General features: G+C 36.2%; 1 protein-coding gene across 1 annotated transcript in view; it reads right to left on the minus strand.

The window, feature by feature from the left end:
- The window catches only part of ST18 (ST18 C2H2C-type zinc finger transcription factor), a 283,008-nt gene extending 271,115 nt beyond the window's left edge, over window positions 1-11,893 (minus strand). The window contains 1 exon segment of the mRNA XM_053713138.1: window positions 11,858-11,893. The gene's annotated coding sequence lies outside the window, so the exon portion shown is untranslated.
- Window positions 11,894-15,846: the final 3,953 nt, after the last annotated feature.

The following is a 15,846-nucleotide window of genomic DNA, read 5'->3' on the forward strand; positions in this document are numbered from 1 at the left end:
TGGGATTTCAGTAGCTCTCATCCTATTGGCTGTTTTGAATAGCCAATAGGATTTCAGCAACTTTCATCCTATTGGCTGATTTGAATTTGAAGAATCAAATAAGCCAATAGGAATGCAAGGTATGCCATTTTGAATTGGCTACCTTTCATTCAACTTCAGTGCATGGCGGTAACCGTATGAAGAGGACGCTCTGTGCAGGATGTCATCGCCATAAAGGATAGCTCCGTTCCCGCGCTGCCAGGATGAAGATAGAAGACGTCCCCGAAATGGATGAAGGTGTCGCTGTCTGGATGAAGACTTCTCGCCGTCTGTATGATGATGGATGCCCTGAGTTCAGGAACCATGAGTAGAATTTATGGGGTTAGTGTTAGGTTTTTTTTTTTTTTAATTGGGTGGGTTTTTTTAGATTAGGGCTTTGGACAGGTTAAAAGAGCTGAATTCCATTTTAAGGGTAGTAAAATACAAATGCCTCTTTAGGGGCAATGGGTAGCTTAGGATTTTTTAGAGTTAGGTTTTATATTTTGGGGGGTTGGTTGGGTGGGGGTTACTTTTTTATTTCACAGGTAAGTTTTTATTTATTTTAAGATAGTTCAATTTTAATTTAAAGTTAAGGGGGTGTTAGGTTTAGGGGTTAATTGTTTAATTTAGTGTTTTGCAATGTGGGGGCAGCAGTTTAGGGATTAATAGGTTTAGTTTCGTAGTTACAATGTGGGGGGCTGAAGGTTTAGGGGTTAATACTTTATTATAGTGTTGGCGATGTTGGGGGCTGGCGGTTTAGGGGTTAATAGGTTTATTTAGGTGTTGGCGATGTCGGGGGGCGGCGGATTAGGGGTTAATAATTATATTTAGTGTCGACGATGTCAGGGGTGGCGGTTTAGGGGTTAATAACTTTTATTAGTGTCCGCAATTTTAGCGAGCGGTGGAATAGGGGTTAATAATTATATTTAGTGCTGGCGATATCGGAGGGTGCGTATTAGGGGTTAATAACTTTTATTAGTGTTGGCAATGTTAGGGAGCAGCGGAATAGGGGATAATAATTATTTTTAGTGTTGGTGATGTCGGGGAGTGGCATATTAGGGGTTAATAGGTTTATTTAGGAGTCACAATGTGGGTGGACGGCAGCTTAGCGGTTAATATTATTATTATTATTTATTTATAAAGCGCCAACAAATTCTGCAGTGCTGTTCATAGGTAACAAAGATAAAAGAACAGTACAATATGAGACACCAGACAAAATTTAACAAACAAATACAGGAGGAATTGGGAGCCCTGTTCCCGTGGGAACTTACAATCTAAATGGGTAGGAGGGTGAGAATGATGATGTTAGTGTGAAGTTAGATGAGGGCAACTATTAGGCAAGTGGAATTCATTAGTTACTGATTTGGTTATAGGCTTCCCTGAACAATAAGGTCTTTAGGGAGCATTTATAGGAAAAGAGGTTGGGGCAAAGTCTGACAGCTCGAGGAAGTGCATTCCAGAGGGTTGGTGCCGCACGAGAGAAGTCCTGTAGTCTAGCATGAGAGGAGGTGATGGTAGAAGAGGCAAGGAGTAGATCGTTGTTGGATCTTAGGGGACGGGCTGGAGTATATTTGTTGATGAGTGAGGACAGGTATGGGGGGGCTGCATTGGTAACAGTTTTGTAGGTCAGAGTGAGAATTTTGAATTTAATTCTGCTGTGAATGGGGAGCCAGTGATGGGACTCACAGAGGGGTGCGGCAGATACAGAGCGTCGGGAGAGGTGGATTGTCCTAGCAGAGGCATTTAGGATGGATTGAAGGGGGGAGAGGCGGGAGAGAGGAAGGCCAGTTAGTAGGTTGTTACAGTAGTCAAGCCGGGAAATTACTAGGGAATGGATTAGCTGTTTAGTAGTTTCAGCACTCAGAAAAGGATGAATTTTGGAGATATTGCGTAGGTGGTTGCGGCAGGATGAAGAGAGCGATTGGATGTGGGGTATGAAGGACAGATTGGAGTCGAGTGTAACTCCTAGTCAGCGGACTTGGGGTGATGGGGAGATAGTGGTGTCACCGACAGTGATAGTAAAGTTAGAAACTGGAGTAATATTAGTTGGGGGGATTAGAAGAAGCTCAGTCTTGGACATGTTGATTTTTAGGTGGTGAGAGGCCATCCAGAAAGAAATGCCAGATAAGCAGTCGCTGATGTGGGAAAGGACAGAAGGAGAGAGTGCAGGGGTGGATAGGTAGATCTGAGTATCATCAGCATAGAGGTGATAGTTGAAGCCATAGCTACTAATAACCCAGTTTACCCAGTGAGGAAGTATAAATAGAGAAGAGTAGAGGGCCTAGAACAGAGCCTTGAGTTACTCAACAGACAGAGGCAATGGAGAGGATGAGTCGCAGGCAAATGAGACTGAAAAGGACCTATTAGAGAGATAAGAGTGGATCCAGGAGAGAGCAATGTCACAGAGCCCAAGGGAGCTGAGAGTCCGTAGGAGGAGGGGATGGTCAACTGTGTCAAAGGCAGCAGACAGGTCAAGTAAGATAAGTATAGAATAGTGGCCATTGTTTTTAGCAGAAAGAAGATCGTTAGTAACCTTGGGGAGGGCAGTCTCAGTTGAGTGCTGGGGACGGAAGCTATATTGCAGGGGGTCAAGCAATGAGTTGGAGGATAGGATAGGTTAATAGGTTTTTTAATATAGTGTTTGCGATGCAGGAGGGTGGCGGTTTAGGGGTTAATAGATAGTTTATGGGTGTTAGTGTACTTTGTAACATTTTAGTTATGATTTTTGTGAAACATTTTTGTTTCTCAAAATCCATAACTACTGCTCTCAGATGGCAGTATGGATAGTGTCGGTATAGGCTGTAATGCAAGCATTTTAGCCGAACCGCACAACCTGTAATACTGCGCTATGGAAAATCCTGCACTCAAACGTCATTTTTTTGAGTTTGGAATGGACATTGCATTACAGGCTAAAATAAGAATATTCAAATAAATGGACAATTTAACATTTTCAGTAGTAGTACATACTTTGAATGGCTTAGTAGTATTTGTACATAAGAATTTTACGACCTCTTCTAAAAGGTAGTTCAAGTTAATGACTACTACTAATAATCGCTTCAATCTCAATCTATCATTGAATTTTAATCAAATATTATAATAACAATGTCACACATATTTATAGGAATAGACATATATTTTACAAAAAATATTCATATTAAAAAAAAGCAAAAAACATTTTCTTCTATTTGAAGAACATAGGAATTTAAATAATTTCTAATTCAGCTGCAGCTTTAGTGCAGTTGATCTAACGCAGTGTCGGGTTAGTGTGAGAGCAACAGCTAATAGGCATTTCTTCAGTGAGCCCCACAGAAGTCTATGTGGAGAATGAGTTTTTACGGTTGCAATATCCAAAGTCCTGAAATGATGGTGCCTGTGTCTTTTGCTTGCACGCTACCTTTTTTACTTTTAATTTGTAATATGTACGCTAATGTGGCTGTGCTAATTTTTTACTTTGAAAGCAGTTAGAAAGTCTGTGTCACTGTCTGTAATGATCAACTACTTGTGCCGGCGGGAGGCATGGGAGGTAAGGCCTGCGGTGGGAGGGTGGCACAAAGGGGTAGGGGCCCTACACTAGAGATTTTTTTTTTTAAGGGAGATGAAGGGATGGGAAATTCCAGAAAATAAAATTTTATTAAATAAATAAAAATAATAATTAAAAAATTCATAAACTGGGCCAGTACCTAAGATGGCCACCACTAGTAGGAGGGAGAGGGCAAAAGAGCTGTTTGGTGGAATCAGGGAGGTGGAATGGTTGAGGCGGGATAACAACAATGCAAGGAAAATAATAGTAATAATAAAAAAAGGAAATAACAAATAACCTAAACTGCATACTGGCAGATCTTCTGCCAGTACCTTAGAAGGTGGTGACCAGTGGAGGGTCAGGGAGGTATGAGAGCTGTTTGGGAGGGATCCGGTAGGGATCAGGGAATGTGAAGTGTCAGGTGGGAGGTTAATCTCTACTCTGCATTAAAAATGTACTTTTCAAGCTAAATGATTAACCCCTTCACTGCTAGGAATTTCAAGTAAGGTGTGCAGCTGCAATAAGCAGCATTCTAATTGCCAAAAATCAATGGCAAATCCATGCATGTCTACCATTTCTGAACACAGAGGATTCCATAAAAGATTTTATAACCATTTGCCATATGACTGCAGTAGTTGGGTGTAAATAATTTTGGTGAGAAAGTCAAAGTTTGTGAAAAAGTTAACAATTTTTTTTAATGTGATCGTATCTGGTGGACAAATAGTGTCATAAAATATACAAAAATGGGCCTAGATCAATACCTTGGGTTGTTTAGCTTAAAAATATATAAAATGTTTTAAAGGTAAATCAAACAATCAAGAGATGTATTTCTGTTTAAACAGAGTGATAGCAAAAATGCAAAAACATTCTCCTGTACTTTGAGCAAGTTTTTATCTGAAATTCTTGGTGGCAAAGGGGTTAAAGTACGCTCATCATGCCAAGATAAATATAGCATTCATATGGTTAATCAGTGATGATAATGGATTTGAATTACAATAGGTTAATTTAACACATGTAAATTAGTAATTCCCTTCCACAATGACAATGGGGTTACTTGAATAAACCTTTACTGTAACCTTAAGAGGTGTGAATAGGCTATTGTATCAGTTCGTTTTGGATGACTTCATAGCTTGTATATCGAGAACAGGTACTTTACACATGTAAATGCTTTTTTGGGGAGCTTTTTATTTTTGCCGGCTGCAGTCATTTGACAAATTGATTTTGCATTGAGAAATTTGATGACTCATTCGGACAGAAATAAAAATCCATTTAGGGAGCCAATTGCCAATAGATTGTGGTTAACCCCAACATAGGCAAGAATAAAAAATCAGAATCTAAAAAAAAAATAGACAATCGTTTTCAGTAGTAGTACATAGTTGTCTTTTGAAGAAGTGGTGTTTGTAAATATGTAGGGTTTTTTTACCACCTTTTGGTAGTTCAAGGTAATGACTACTACTGCAAATAATAATGTAGGCAAGAATCAGAAAATCAGAATATTAAAAAAATGGACCATCCTTTTCAGTAGTAGTACATAATTTGTATTGTCTTTTGGAAAAGGTAGTATTGTGCATAGTAGTTTTTTTCATCCTGTCACTTCATTATTTAAGCAAACTTCATCTACGTTAGCAAGAAACTAATTGGAACTAGTCCATGTGTCTTGTAGTAAATGCTCACAAAGGGCAAGCTCCACCTTCCTGTAGAAATCACAGCCTCTAGTGAGGCTGTGACAGAAAATAAATGGATCCTGCACAAATTAAGTTAAAAACAAATAAATAAAATGAAAATCCTTTTCAAATTATGAATAATTCATATTGCAATTGTTTCTATTAAGTATTACTTAGGGCTTTTTCTTACTATTACAACAATAAAACAGACTGTTTAATGTCCCTTTAAAGAGGCAATGCACTCAGATAAACACCTGAATTCATTTCATTCAAAGGAACAACAAAAATACCCTTTTAAATTGGATGGAATTTCTCCCGAACTCCACTGGCCGGTTAATTTATTGCACTGCCTCTTGTTTACATACACCTAGATTACGAGTTGTGTGTTTGTGATTTAACGCTGAAAAAATAGCCATTTCAGTGTTAAAACAGCACCGCAGCCATTACAAGTCTTGTCGGTATAGCTGTACCGCAAGCCTTTTAGCCTGTACCGCAACATCATTCCCACACACGTAAAAGTGACGTATTTTCATGGGACTTCTATAGCGCTGTCATTACGAGTTTTGCGGTGAGGCTAAAAAGCTTGTGTTCCAGCGTATACTGACAAGATACGTTCCAAAATCTAAAACTCATAGTGTTACAGTAACTATTTACTAACTACCTAGTTAAAATAAATACAAAATTACCTGTAAAATAAAACCTAACCTGCCTTACACTTAAGCTTAACATTATAAAAAAAAAAAAAAATTACAAAAAAATAAAAAAATCTACCATTACAAAAAATAACAAACAAAATTATACAAAACAATAAAAAATATTCCTATTTTAATACCCTTTAAAAAAGGAAAAACCACCCCAAAATAAAAAAACTCTAATCTATAATAAACTACCAAGGGCCCTTAAAAGGGCCTTTTGGGGGGCCTAAAATGGCCTTTTGTAGGGCATTGCCCTAAAGTTAACAGCTATTTTGCTACAAAACAAACACCCCCTAACACTATACAAACCTCCACTCCACAAACCCACAAAATAAAAATAAAATAAAACCTAATCTACCCATCTATTGGATGAGGAATCAGCCAAAAGAATGAGAGCTGCTAAAATCCTATTGGCTGTTCAAATCAGCCAATAGGATTTTAGCAGCTCTAATTCCTATTGGCTGATTCACATTTTTTAGCCAATAGGAATGCAAGGGACGCCATTTTGAAACGGCTCCCTTGCATTGAAGATTCATTGTTCAGCAGCGACCGTATGAAGAGGATGCCGGATATCTTCAGGATGGACCCGATCCACGCCGCCGGGATCAAGATAGAAGATGCCGCCTGGCTGAAGATAGAAGAGGCCATCTGGATGAAGACTTCTCGCCGCCTGGATGAAGATAGAAGAGGCTGTATGGATGAAGACTTCTCGCCACCTGGATGAAGATTGCTCAAGCGGGACTTGGGTTTGTATACTGTTAGGGGTGTTTGTTTTCTTTTGTAGCAAAAGAGCTGTTAACTTTAGGGCAATGCCCTACAAAAGACCCTTTTAAGGGCCCCCAAAAGGCCATTTTGAGGGACCTTTGTAGTTTATTATAGATTAGGGGTTTTTTTGTGGGGTTTTTTACATATTAGAATAGCAATAATGTTTATTATTGTGTATAATTTCGTTTGTTATTTTTTGTAATGGTAGGTTGTTTTATTTTTTGTAATTTTAGTGTTTTTTTTGTGATGGTAGTTTTTTTTATTTTTTGCCATGTTCGGTTTTAGTGTAAGGCAGCTTAGGTTTTATTTGACAGGTAAGTTTGTATTTATTTTACCTAGGTAGTTAGTAAATAGTTAATAACTATGTACTAACTAATCTACCTAGTTAAAATAAATACAAACTTACCTGTGAAATAAAAATAAAACCTAAGCTAGCTACAATAATAATTAGTTATATTGTAGCAAGCTTAGGTTTTATTTCACAGGTAAGTATTACATTTTAAATAGGTGTTAATTAATAATAATTGTAAGTTTAATTTAGCTATATTTTAATTACGTTAAAGTTAGGGGGTGCTAGGGTTAGGGTTACGTTAGGGTTAGGTTTAGGGGTTAATATAGTTTAATTTAGGTTGTTGCGATGTGGGGGGCTGTCGCTTTAGGGGCTAATAGGTTTATTTAGTGGTAGTGATATGGGAGGCCAGAGGTTTAGGCGTTAATACCTTTATTTAGTGGCAGCGATATCGGGAAACATTGGAATAGGGGTTAATAACTTTAATATAGTGGAAGGGATTTTTGGTTGTGGCGGAATAGGGGTTGATAACTTTAATATGGTGGCAACGATATCAGAAGTGGCATTTTAGGGGTTAATAACTATTTAGGTGGCGGTGATATCGGGAGCGACAGATTATTGGTTAATAACTGTTGGTAGGTGGCGGTGATGTCGGGGGCAGCAGATTAGGGGTGTTTAGACTCAGGTTTATGTTAGGGTGTTAGGTTTAAACGTTATTTTTTCCTACCTAGACATCAATGGGGCTGCATTACGAAACTTTTTTCTGACCCGCTCTCCCTATTGATGTCTATGGGGGAAGCGTGCACAAGCACGTCAAAACAGAGCTTGTATTTTGTGCGGTATGGATCTTAAAAGCACCATATCGCATGCACTAGCCGGCTGTTTGAAAACGTGTAATGGCTGTGCTATAGGGGGTTAAATAACGCAACTTTTGTTGCGTTAGTTAATTTCCCTATAGTGCGCATAACTCGTAATCTAGGTGATAGTTTTTAAAGCCATTACTGTATCATAATTTGCAGTACAGTATAAGTGTCAGTTTCAACAGGCAACCGCAGCTATTTCAAATGACAAAATAAAGTTACAGGAACTATTTGTAAATAACTAAATACACTCAAGGAGAAATGGGTCAATGGGAACTCATTAAAGGGGACAATTAATAATCCTTTTAATATTATTTTACTCTAACCTTCTTACCGTAGATCTAGATATGCTCAGAAGAGTGTTCATATATTGAGCATTATATGGAAACAGGGTTTATGAAATTGTTTAAAACATTGTTGTAAACACTTTTCTATATAATGTTTAAGATCCTACCTAAATATGCTCTGCTACAAGGAAATAGAGCAAAGCACATTTAATATTGAAAGTATATTAAAGATTGCATTTTCTATTTGAATCTCTCAAATGTTTAATTATTTTTTATTCAGATATTTTGCAAAACCTAATTTAATATATATATATATATATATATATATATATATATATATATATATATATATATAGTGTGTGTGTGTATATATATATATATATATATATATATGTGAGTCGAAAGAGAAATTCTCAGTAGTGAGTAGGCGCACTGCTGTACAATTATGAATATAATAATAATGGTATACTGTAGGGTGTATACATAAAACAGTTCAAAACCAATGAGGTGGTACAAGTTAGTTCTTTTCCAGCAAAATTCTGGTATAGGGTAAGTTATAGCGCTTACCAGAGCCAACCTCAATCCTATGAGGTAAGTGATCAGCAATGGGGTATAGATGATCCCTTGGAAACTGTATGCTCCCTTGGTGATCTCCTAGTGTCTGTTGATCCTTGGGAATGGAGATCCTGGACTCTCTTACGAAGGCAAGAATGATCCTTTTGTTCTCTCTATGGTATTTATTGAAGTACTACTGTTTTTGGAGGAGCTTGTTGATGAAATGGCAATCCTGGACTCTCTGTAAATTTCTTCTTTTTTCAGAAGCTTGGATGTCCGATGTTCTTATAGGTGTATAGAAACAAAGAGAGAAAACAAAAACATAGAGTAGTACTGCAAGGTGATATGAGCAGAAACTGAATGTTTATCCTGGTATATAGTAAGTATATTGTGCTTACCAGAGCAAACCTCAATCCTATGAGGTAAGTGATCAGCAAGGGGTTAAAGATGGTTTCTTGGATGTTGAGAGTAATTCCTGGTCTTTTGCCTGTCCGTGGGAATGGGTATCCGGACTCTCTTACGCAAGCAAGGATGATCCTTAGGCTCCCTCTTTGTTGGTATCTTGAAAAATGTCTTAAATGACCTTTGTAGCAATGAAATCCTGGGCTCTCTGAGTAATTGTTCTCTCTTTTGATAGTGGGATGTCACGTGTCCTCTGCAGCAGGATATGTTGCTGTAATCAGCTCCTGTTGAAGTAATAGAATAGCAGAGGCGTGTGTCAGTCACAGAACTTTCTGTTTGGTATACTGGTTTTCAGATTGTTCCTATACAGCTGGTATCAGGAATCAAAAATAGTTATAATTCCAAATGAAAATAAATCCCAAGGAAATTAAGGGTTAAGAAGGTTTGATGAAAATAGTTTTTATTCCATAAGAACATAAATCCCAAGTAGTGAAGATTAAGATGTTTTGCTGAAGAGGATTTAAACAATTCCAAGTTGTTGTTTTGCACACTGCTTGGATATTAACAAACTAACCCAGAGTTAAATGTCAAACTCAAAGTTAGTATAACTTAAGAATTAATTGCATGTGCTTTAAATTTTAGACAAAGGATTTATCATAGTTATTGCAGCATCACACTGTAAGTGGCTGTGCAAAACAACAACTTGGAATTGTTTAAATCCTCTTCACTACTTGGGATTTATGTTCTTATGGAATAAAAACTATTTTCATCAAACCTTCTTAACCCTTAATTTCCTTGGGATTTATTTTCATTTGGAATTATAACTATTTTTGATTCCTGATACCAGCTGTATAGGAACAATCTGAAAACCAGTATACCAAACAGAAAGTTATGTGACTGACACACGCCTCTGCTATTCTATTACTTCAACAGGAGCTGATTACAGCAACATATCCTGCTGCCGAGGACACGTGACATCCCACTATCAAAAGAGAGAACAATTACTCAGAGAGCCCAGGATTTCATTGCTACAAAGGTCATTTAAGACATTTTTCAAGATACCAACAAAGAGGGAGCCTAAGGATCATCCTTGCTTGAGTAAGAGAGTCCGGGATACCCATTCCCACGGACAGGCAAAAGACCAGGAATTACTCTCAACATCCAAGAAACCATCTTTAACCCCTTGCTGATCACTTGCCCCATAGGATTGAGGTTTGCTCTGGTAAGCACAATATACTTACTATATACCAGGATAAACATTCAGTTTCTGCTCATATCACCTTGCAGTACTACTCTATGTCCTTGTTTTCTCTCTTTGTTTCTATACACCTATGAGAACATCGGACATCCAAGCTTCTGAAAAAAGAAGAAATTTACAGAGAGTCCAGGATTGCCATTTCATCAACAAGCTCCTCCAAAAACAGTAGTACTTCAACAAATACCATAGAGAGAACCAAAGGATCATTCTTGCCTTCGTAAGAGAGTCCAGGATCTCCATTCCCAAGGATCAACAGACACTAGGAGATCACCAAGGGAGCATACAGTTTCCAAGGGATCATCTATACCCCATTGCTGATCACTTACCTCATAGGATTGAGGTTGGCTCTGGTAAGCGCTATAACTTACCCTATACCAGAATTTTGCTGGAAAAGAACTAACTTGTACCACCTCATTGGTTTTGAACTGTTTTATGTATACACCCTACAGTATATCATTATTATTATATTCATAATTGTACAGCAGTGCGCCTACTCACTACTGAGAATTTCTCTTTCGACTCCCATTTTACTCAGTGACACGGGTACACTGACTCACATTTTAGGCAGCACGCTCAGTTCTTATACTTATTTATATATATAAGTTTGGTTGCACTCCCTATCAACAAAGCGAGTGCAGACTTTTATTATAGATAAAAAGACCATTACATCTTTAACCATTGGCATAGTTTCTCTATACCATCTATTACACACAAGTTAACACTCTTATTGTAGTTTTAGCGCTGGTGACCCCCCTTTCTTCCATATATATATATATATATATATATATGTATTATTATTATTTTTAAATTAACTAATTTATTTATTTAAAAAAAAAACTTTAATGCCTTAAGGAAACAGACATTGTTTTTTTTTTTTAAAGACAGCAATAGCTTATAAGGTAAATATGGTCTTGAAAGAGCATATAACTTTGTAATTAAATGCTGGTGATACAAAGATCTGAAATGTCACTATTGTGATAAAGCATATTGAAAGCTAAAGAAGATTCATCATATTCATCTTAAAACATAGGAATGATGCACATCAGAAAATGTATAAGGTTAGATATAAAGACATTGTGATGTGTAATTATTTTTACTATAATTTAGAATGTAATTATTAAAGAGGAAAGGTAGGATTTAAAAAGCATTACAAGTAATAGAACCAAAATGGAATATATATCAGTTATTGCAGAAGACAATGACAAAATCAAGAGTTACAAATACAAGACGGGAGAAAGACTGATAAAGGTTGAAAGTTTTAGTGATTAGATTTAACAGTGGTTCATAAAAAGATGACAAAAATGTTAGATGATGTTGAAGTTGGTCTTAAATGGGGGTGAAGGACGGTAACATGAAAAGTGGGAAGGCGTAGAAAACGTACATAGTTCATATTTTTAAACGATGGGTATTAAAGATAGGAATGAACTAGAGCTACAAAAAGGCATTGTTGGGAAATGCTGGAAGAAAGCCCAATACATTATATTGCAATAGGTGAACTATGTTAACTATAACGATACTCATAACAGTGTACAGTGATAGCTTACCTTTAATTTCTTTTGCGAGTATGCATAGATGTTTGTCTTCTCCGTCTGCATCCATCTATAACAGCAATCCAAATAAATTAATTTGTTTTATTATTTATGTGATAGTAAAGCTTTGTCTATCTATCTATTTATCTATCTATCTATCTATCATCTATCTATCTATTTATAGATATCTATCATCTTTTCTTTGTCATTTATCTATCATTTATCTAGCTCTCTATCTATCTATTTATATATCTATCTGTCCATAGGATATATGTATATACTCCATGGAAGTTATAGCATGAAGGTTTTTCGTAGGAATTATTTACACCATTGATCCTCAGCCAGGGAGGGTATAAGTATATTACATTACATCAACCGGGACAGAAAAGGTATGGAACACTACCTGTCCCAGTATACATGTGGATCATTTGTAATTTCAGGTTAAGTTAAGAGAATTAGAAGCACAGTAAACTCTTATAACTAATATTTTTTTAAAAAGGACAGTCTACTCCAGAATGAGTATTCTTCAAAAAGATACATAATCCCTTAATTACCCATTCCCCAGTTTTGCATAACCAACACTGTTATATTAATATACTTTTTACCCCTGTGATTACCTTGTATCTAAGTCCCAGCAGACTACCCCCTTATTTCAGTTCTTTGGACAGACTTGCATTTTAGCCAATCAGTGCCATCTCATAAGTAACTCCACGGGTGTGAGCACAATGTTATCTATATGGCACATGTGAACTAATGCTCACTACCTGTGAAAAACTATTAAATGCATTCAGATTAGAGGTGGCCTTCAAGGGCTTAGAAGTTAGCATATTAGCCTACCTAGGTTTAGCTTTCAAATAAGAATACCAAGAGAACAAATCAAATTTGATGATATAAGTAAATAGGAAAGTTGTTTAAAATTGCATGCCCTAGACCCTATTACTAGACTTTCCCTTTTATCAATTTGAGAGCTTTAAGAAATGATGTGTCTGTATGAACGTACCAGATGTTGCTACTATAAGAGACCTTAACTAAAGCAGCATGAATACTAAGAGTATATATTAAAATAGAAAAGCCCTGTCTTTGGGGGTGAAACTGAAAATCAATAGTTTCAATCAATATGAAATAAATAACTTGACATCACTGTAAACCCTAAGGCTCCATGAGGGGTTATAGTAAATGCGGTGGACTGGTAGGGTATCTTATGGTGTTGGTGGTCCCTTACAGCTCTTATGAATAGGGAGTCATTGTTTAGAAGGCAAGTCATAGTGGGAGTTGGTTCCATGAGTATTAGGCACTTGCAAGGAAATTATAATGTATACAGGGTGAGTGTGCTGCTCGGTACAGTGTCTAACTTGTGTAGTGAATGTAGCATATGTTTAGAGCTACTTGTAATGTCTGTTTGAGATTAATTACACAAACTAATCAAGAAAGGTAATGGATAATGCAGTGGTGGCTCAGGTGAAGTGTGCAGTAATGCAGAGGACAGTTAGATTCCATAACAGTTAAAGTGGTAACAGAGGTACAAGAGGGTATTCTGGTACAGGACAAGATTTGGAGAAGTATGACATGATACTTTTGTTCTCCAAATGTTTTAATTTATTTATTTGATAACAAATCAGTGATTTGATAACAAATCAGTGATCCCCGATTGTTCCAGTCTATGGCACCCATGTTTTGTTTGTGTATGAAGCAAAAAGGAGTTAAAATATAGGGTATACATTTCCCTAGAGCAGAACAACAGCTAAATATGCCTCTGGGAGGTAGTGCAGGGTTTTATGTAGTGGGGGTGTTGACAATAGTGTGTAATGGGGCTTAAAAAAGATGTCTACAGCCTTCATATACAATTTTACAATACTAAACATGCACATGTGCGGTTTGTCAATGCTCTTTAAAGGTTCATAGACGCTGTGGCTTTAGTTTATAGAGTCGGAAAGCAACGTGAATAACTTTAAAGGGAAATTCCTATGCAAAATTATATGTTCTAATATGTTGAAATATGCCATTTTTTCAGTAGACGTTTGAGCCTGCTATGTGTTTCACTCCTACAAAGTAGTTAAACACATAGGTATAGTCCCTAGTCCGCCAATTAGGAATGGCAGTTCCATGGCTCTGCCAATCACCAACCTTTTTCTACTGATGAGATGCAAAGCTCTGTGCTACTGAGTGAAACTTTACTTATGTGTTGTTATTGTATTTTTACATGAGAGTGTTTCTTTAATGGGCTAAAAAATAAAAAAATCTATTCATAAAATGTACAGATTGCTTTAAAAAGACACTTTTAGCAGGGTTAATGTCAAATACCAGATGAGTCATTGTTACTTCAGTTAACTGATAAGTATTTAAAGGGACACTCAAGTCAAAATAAGCTTTTATTATTCAGATAGAGCATGCAGTTTTAAAGCACTTTCCAATTTACTTCCATAGTCAAAATTTGCAGTCTTTTTATATACACACTTTCAGTGGAACAAAATCCTACTTAGCATGTGCACAAGCTCACATGGTATATGTTTACTAGTCTATGATTGGCTGATGTCTGTCACATGATACAGGGGGCCAGAAAATGGGAGAAAAAATTAATTTGTCAGAGAAAACTCTACTGCTTATTAAAAATTCAGAGTAAGTTTTGCAGCATTGTCTTTTTATAATATACTTGTTAATTGTGCAATTCTACTGTATTGAGGGGTCCTTTAAGAAAAGTGCTTACTGTTTGGAATTGCTATGAAACTGTTAAAAGCTGACTGGTCCGTGATAAGAAAGAAATGGAAGCCACGCCCATCTCCGTAATTATGGTGATTCTTGTTAGAAACAAGAGCTTAATAAAATGTCAATAAAGGATCTGACACATTTCACACCTGAAATGTGCTTTCTCAAAAAGCCGAGCAGCTGGACATTGTGATTTATTTATCAAAGTAAATTAAAGAAAGATAATTGCATGCTTTAATGGAAACGCTTCTATAATATTTGTTAACTAAGTTAAAAAATATTTACATTAACAATGCCCTTTGTCTTTTAAAATACATGCTTCCATCATCTGTTTTAAACTTTTTCATTTTTACTATTAGAAATAAAGAATGGGTAAAATTCAGTATTTTTCTATCATTTCAGGAGCTGTGCTAGTGAATGTACTCTTTGTGAAAGCAATTGTAATGTGAAACATGATCTATTCTGTGTTGCAGAGTTGTGATTGAAGGCACTGACCTGCTATAGACTTATAATAGGGGAGCAGGTGTGGCAATGATGGACTTTAATTTCCTTTAATAAACCTTTTATGTGCCACACTTTTACTGCCATTCCACGCTCTCCAAGGTCCTGCACATAATAGGTTCATTACTTTTGATTACTATAGTCTATTGAGATAAACAACTCCAGAACGCAGTATATATTATGTTCCGTTAAACCGATATATACTATTTATCTATTGTGTTTTTTATGACATACAACTCAGCAGACAGAATTAAAAACAGTCTGTGCAAGCTGAAATTATATATATTAAAAAAATGACTACTGCTTGGTGATGCCAAGAAATTTGTCCTTTTTATTCATTTAGTTATATGCTCAGTGCAGCTTATTCCCAGGTACTTGTATTAGAATGAAAACAAATAAGGTTATTCAATCATTTTGATATTTATTTTTCAGCGCTTAGCAATTTTTTTAAACATCCTCTATAAATATAACATAATGAAATATAAGATACAGATATCGTAATGTTAACTTACAAGAACTATTATTGTAATTCTTATTTTATTATTATTATTTTTTGCAAAAGGAGCTACAGTTAGATATGTTTTGGTTTATGAACTCTCATGTTAAAGGGACACTCAGGTTAAATAAAATGTTCATGATTCAGATACAGCTTGTAATTTTAAACAACTTTCCAATTTACTTCCATTAAAAAAAAATGTGCACAGTCTTTTATATTTACAATTTTTGAGTCACCAGATCCTACTGAGCATGTGCAATAATTCACAGACTATATGTATATGCATTTGTGATTGGCTGATTGC

The sequence above is a fragment of the Bombina bombina genome, chromosome 5, assembly GCF_027579735.1.
Source record: "Bombina bombina isolate aBomBom1 chromosome 5, aBomBom1.pri, whole genome shotgun sequence".
NCBI lineage: Eukaryota > Metazoa > Chordata > Amphibia > Anura > Bombinatoridae > Bombina > Bombina bombina.